This window comes from Haliotis rubra, unplaced genomic scaffold (genome assembly GCF_003918875.1).
Source record: "Haliotis rubra isolate DU_JTF1 unplaced genomic scaffold, ASM391887v1 Scf59, whole genome shotgun sequence".
NCBI classification, from domain to species: Eukaryota; Metazoa; Mollusca; class Gastropoda; order Lepetellida; family Haliotidae; genus Haliotis; species Haliotis rubra.
In genome coordinates, this window is record NW_025767290.1 from 2,447,742 (window position 1) to 2,453,741 (window position 6,000).

Genomic DNA, 6,000 nt, shown 5'->3' on the forward strand with positions numbered 1-6,000 from the left:
CCTTCAAGCACTGACATGGAGGAGTGGCAAAATGTGGGTTTACAACGCATCTGGAATCGTGTGTACAACATCAACCATGACGTGATGAAACTCAAAAGGAAAAAGTACAGAAAACAGGGTCGAACAGAAGATTGGATTGACAGAAAAATGAAACAGATATGGGGAAATGAATTGGCCAATAGCCTTAACAATGTCATAGAGTTCACTCAATACTTTAAACAGGCACCTCTATTTCAACCCAACCTAGACAGCCTGAGTGATATGGACCCTGGCACTGATCAATCTATCATCAAAAACAAGATAACCCGTTTCATGAAAACTATCATGAAACACATTCTGACTCGTATAGATATGCCCGAAGTAGAAAGTGACAGTGAATCTGTCATGGCTGCCGATGACGATACTGATGATGATGATGAGGATCAGCAAGAATAAAATCCTTGTCTTGCGTTACAACCCTTCAGTCGAGATTTTATCGTCCCATAATAATGACACAGAAGAATCTGTCACCAAGCCGACATAAAGGAAGGAAGAGATGTGGACTTATCCACATATTAAAAACACAACCTGCCAAGAAGACAAAACAGTTTTCTCGAAATGACACCAACAGCTCCCTATCAAAGAAACACTTGGTCCTTTACATCAGGAGAGCAGCCAAGTTGGGACCCCCAGGACACAAACATCTTTCTGTGGCATAAATGCCGCTAAACAATAGTCTTCTCTGTTTTATACTTGCTGTATCTGAGTTGTTTCATGTTTCATGTTAAGACTAAAACACAATACAAGCTTTAAAATCATTGAACCAAAAGATTGCTTTTTTTCTTGTGAATAATTCCTTGAATCCTACACTTGTGCAGAATGACACCTTATGTTGTTAATAAAAGGTCTGTTACAATGTTTGTTTCGTTGCTTTTTAATTCATGTTTCTATGGTGTCATACACATTGTAAATATGTTTCAGCAATCCTATTGTTCAAAACAATATGATCTTGAACAGGCTGTTCCAGCAACATCACCGCGGGGGAAACCAGAAATGGGATTCATACATTGTACCCATGTGGGGATTCGAACCCGGGTCTTTGGCGTGACGAGCCAACGCTTTAACCACTAGGCTACCCCACCGCCCCCCGGACCCCCGAATAAATATATATATTGCTGACGCCAGTGTAATTGTCTTTTCACAAGACCGCCCCCGCTCTGGATCGGGTGATCAAGTAGTAGCATAACATGTGAAAATTGTGTTTAAAGACCGAATGTTCAGTGAAACTGAAAAGACGAACACTGAAATTATTACAAAAAAAAAACCAAACAAGAAAGCATCTCTTACATGACAACAGCGGAGTGTGTATGCAAACACTCTTTTGTTCGACTTTATGTAAGTTTTATTTATTTATTTGCTTTACTTTGAGTAATATGTTTTAAACGCGAGGACAGAGTTTGCCGCCACACTTACGGGTGTTGAACTTTATTTATTTATTTATTTATGCAGTACAATTCCATGACATAGAGCATGAACCAGAATATTCTTGTTAGACAAGTGATACATTTCTGCATGTATGATTAAAAACGATAATTAACTTACCTTCATGGAAAATATCGGTTCGTTCGTTGGATCTCTCGCTCTGCATCTCCTCTAATAATCTTTGTCCAAATTCCGTTGACTTCACAATGCGTAAAATAAAATATTTTGTCTTCTACAGTTAATCTTATTCTTAATACATGTATACCCTGGTGGAGGTCTCCCTCAAACAGAGCGGGACACTCGTCGTCAGGACAAAGAGTAAATTGGAGAAATGACTCACTTATTGTGTTTGAAATTGGTTTCAATGATAAATAAAAATCATTGTGGACTTCCAAAAAGTAAATCAGTGCCTCCTTTAAACCAATTTTATCAAAATCGCACAGTTTAAATTCTTGTGAAGACTTATCCAAAAACATATAGTCAAATTTGTCTCCGTCTGACTTAACCTTATAAAACTCAGCCAATGGTAAATGGAGTGTAGTAGATGCAGAATGAAGTTTACATCTACACTTCGCTTATTTATCAAGGAACAAAACTGGTAAAACGCAATTTCGCAGCAAACCATATATGAATCATTTCAATAAAAATTTACAAGTCGTGCTAACTGCTTTATTGCAATTTCAAAATATATTTACTGATGACATACACCCATCATATGTTTTCAAAAAACATCACTAGTCATAGATAAATAAATGTAAAAAATTTTCGTCCGTCACGTTTTTAGTTGTGATATTTAAAAATCGTGATATGCTATTTTTTAACCTGCTTTGAAAAAGTTTAACCAGTCATGTTTTATTGATAAAAATCGTGATATACTGCTATTGATACTGTTAGTCAACCTCGAACATCAAATAGAGGCATCAACTGAAATAAATTTAGTCATTATTTACGCAACAACCAGACTTGAACAACTTGTGAGTATATTTAGCACAAGGCAAAGTTGAACGAACTATATCATATACGTTATGAAAGCATGTGATGACAGCATGAGGTGTGAATGCACCTGGCTGTGTTAAATAAGCAAGAGTAGGAGTGTAAAACAAACTGAATGATTAAAGCTGAATTTACCTCACTGTTGTAATAAACAAGTCTAAGTATGAGTATGCAAGACGAAACGTCCTACATTATGACTTGAATTCGACTCACTGTCCGAGTAGTGTACTTTGTGTTTGAATTTTATGCACTACTCGGGAGGGAGATTATAATATTGTGTATGAAACGCGAAGCGAGATAGGCGACCTACATTTTATCGTTTTGTAAACATGGTGTTTGAGCGTATACGGGAGAGTTTGCCGCATGTGGTGAATAAGTGCGATTAACCCTTTCACGGCATCGTTACATGACTCTTATACGCATGTAAAACTGATTTTGAATTGATCATGATTAAATGGAGTGTAACACAACTTGTATTGCATATTTTACATAAAAGAATGGAATCTTTTCAATTTAGTATAGAAGGAATGTGTATTGTGTAAATGTGGCACTTATGGAATGTAAGTTAGTGTACCTGTACACAGCTGAGTGCATCTGTGTGCATTCCTTTGCCCTGCACTATGCTCCATAGGAATTTCTTTTGATCCTTAAAGAATTTCTTTTGAGCCTGTAGGAATTTCTTTTGTTGTAACAACTGAACCTATGGAATGTCATTCATAATGTAATGAACCTACATTCTTTAAGGCTGAGCCTGTAGGAATTTCTTTTGTTTGGTTCAGGACTGCTATTGTTTGGTTCAGGAATGCTATTGTTTGGTTCAGGAATGCTATTGTTTGGTTCAGGAATGCTATTGTATGTGTATGGCTGATTACTTATTACCTACTAACTTTACCTTTCAAAAAGGGTGAATGAGTTAAGATTTTGATATTTCAGCCATATCTTGACTAAAAGCAAGTTATAATTTCATAATAAATATAGGTAAATTCTAAAACCCTGTCAACGAAGGACAGTAAAATAACTACTTTATCACAGATTTCAATTTAAAGCTAGTAATGAACTCTAAAATACAATATAAAAAACAATACAATATAAAAAACAGGCTATAGATTGCCCACATCTGAAGGTAGATCACCATACTAGGGACCATGGGAACTTACAATACATTTGCTTCCTGCATGGACTTTAGCTGGATTTATACCATCCCTTCAGCTATTAGCAATTTCAGAGCCACAAATTTAAATATAGTTTCTACAGAAGGGTATGCAATTAGTTTTTGACTTTGACTCCACAAAAAAGTGATCCACCGATTGAATCATTTAAAAACCTTGGATAAACTGTTGATCTTGATACTAAATAAGGTGACAGACAAAATACTGTCTAGTGGGACTCCCTGATCCTGAGTGTAATGGTCAGACAGGGTTGAACCTACTCGGACTTGAATTGACTGTCTGTTAAAAACTGTGAGATAAAAAGAGGTGAACGACCCCTCAAACCGAAGTCAAGAAAATCCTTCAAAATGCCATGCTTCCAGGTGGTATTGTATGCTTTCTCGAGATCAAAGAATGGTACTACAATTTTGTCTACTTAAAAACAGTATCCCACTTCTTCTGCATGAGATCACGAATGGTACGATCGAATGATAGCTTTGTAATCAGAGTAAGGAATGAGAAGTGGTGTCACAGATTTGTGTCACAGCTCAGTATATAACTCAATTAAACTGATTAAAAGTGGATGTTTGCAAGAGAGATTATTTATAGCCTGAAGGCAAGAAAGAGAGTCTGAAAATATTATTTATAGTTTATATTTAGGATGATGTTTAATATATTTAAGCGCTGTTAATATGGCATTTGCTTCTGCTGTGAAAATAAAACTATCGCCTGGTAGGATTCTAAACGTACCAAATGATCAATCGTACGATTTTCCTGAAACCGCATGGAATATTTGTTATAAGGTTATTTGTTTCAAGATACCTATAATCTATTGTTAACCACTCGTTTCATGGTTTTACAGACACAACTCGAGAGATTGGTAATTAGACTGGTCAGTATGATGCCGGCCAGGTTTTGGAATAGGGATTCCAGTGGCAATACGCCACGAAGTTGGGAAATTCCCTGAAGTCCATATTGTATCAAAAATATTTAGAAGTGTTTCCAAACATGATTCGGGTAAATGCTTCAAGAGCTGATAATGTATGTTATCAGCTCTTGTTGCTGTACCTTGAGCTTGCTCAAGGGTGGTATGTAGCTCATGTAACGAAAAAGATTCGTTACAGTCCTCACCATTGTGCGAGTTGAAATTAATTCATTTCTTCTCCGGTTGTTTGTGGTATTTCTGAAACTCAGGGACATAACTGGATGGTGACGAATGCTTGGCGGGGGTTTCACCATGTTTATTCGCAATGTCAGCTTTACCAGTCATGTTCTCATCATCCTTCGGATGGTGAACAGCAGATTTGGAACCTTTGTCCTTTATTCTTTGAACCATGCTCCACACCTTTGAAATCGGTGTCCGGGAATTTATCTTGGAAACATAGTTTCTCCAAGACTGACGCTTATTTTGTTTGAACGCACGTCGAGCCTTGGCATTTAAAATGTTAACTTTATCTAACTTGTGAACTATAGGATGTGGTCGAAAATATGTTTCAGCTTTCTTCCTTCACTTTCTGGCCTGTTTACATTCATTGTTAAACCATGGTTTAAATAAAACAGCTATTCAGTTCTAGAGTGTTCTATGTCACTAACTAATTGAAAGGCTCGATTTTGTCACGTGACATGGAGATAGGACACTTCGCACCTAAGACCTTATCTAGATGTCACATGGAAATGGTGAGTATTATAAGGGCTCCTTGCCTCTAGGCAGGATACCTATTGTAATCGTTCGGATTATTATTATTATTATTTATTAATCCGCCTATTTTTGTACCAAACATAACTCCTAAACCAATGCTCCGAATCGCTTACAAAAAATCACACAGATGCGCACCGAGGTGTAGATATTCCCCTTAAACATTTCTAGGCTCTGGCCCAATAGCAAAGGGGAGATAAATCAAAATTAATTCCAAAATTTCAACGTTTGACAGCAAATATCTTAAGAACTTATTGTTCCAACACTTCCAAATTTCTTGTACAGATGCACAATCGAATTCCCAACAATTCTGCCTGGACGGGTCAAGTCGGTGAAACGTACCGTTTGGCAGTTATTTTTGTTTTCAGTTTTTGGCCATGTTTTTCAGCACTTTTCTGAGTAGTTTGCTCCCAAAATGTGTAGTATGGTAGATGCTGTCCTGGTGATTCCAGGCCCTTAGATCTCGCCACCATTGTATAGACAACTTTTGAATCCCAGTTAACTTCCCGGCCCCACGTGACACAATAGTGTCACTATGGCCCGCGATCTCGCACTTTCCTGATCATGTGACATGTCGTGTTGATAGGATACCATTAAGATTACTCGACAAGGTAAGTGTTAAATATTTGGCTTGGGCGGCAACATTGTGCCGTACGGTATGACTAATAATTCCTCTCTAACGAAACCTCTCCCTGGCCCATC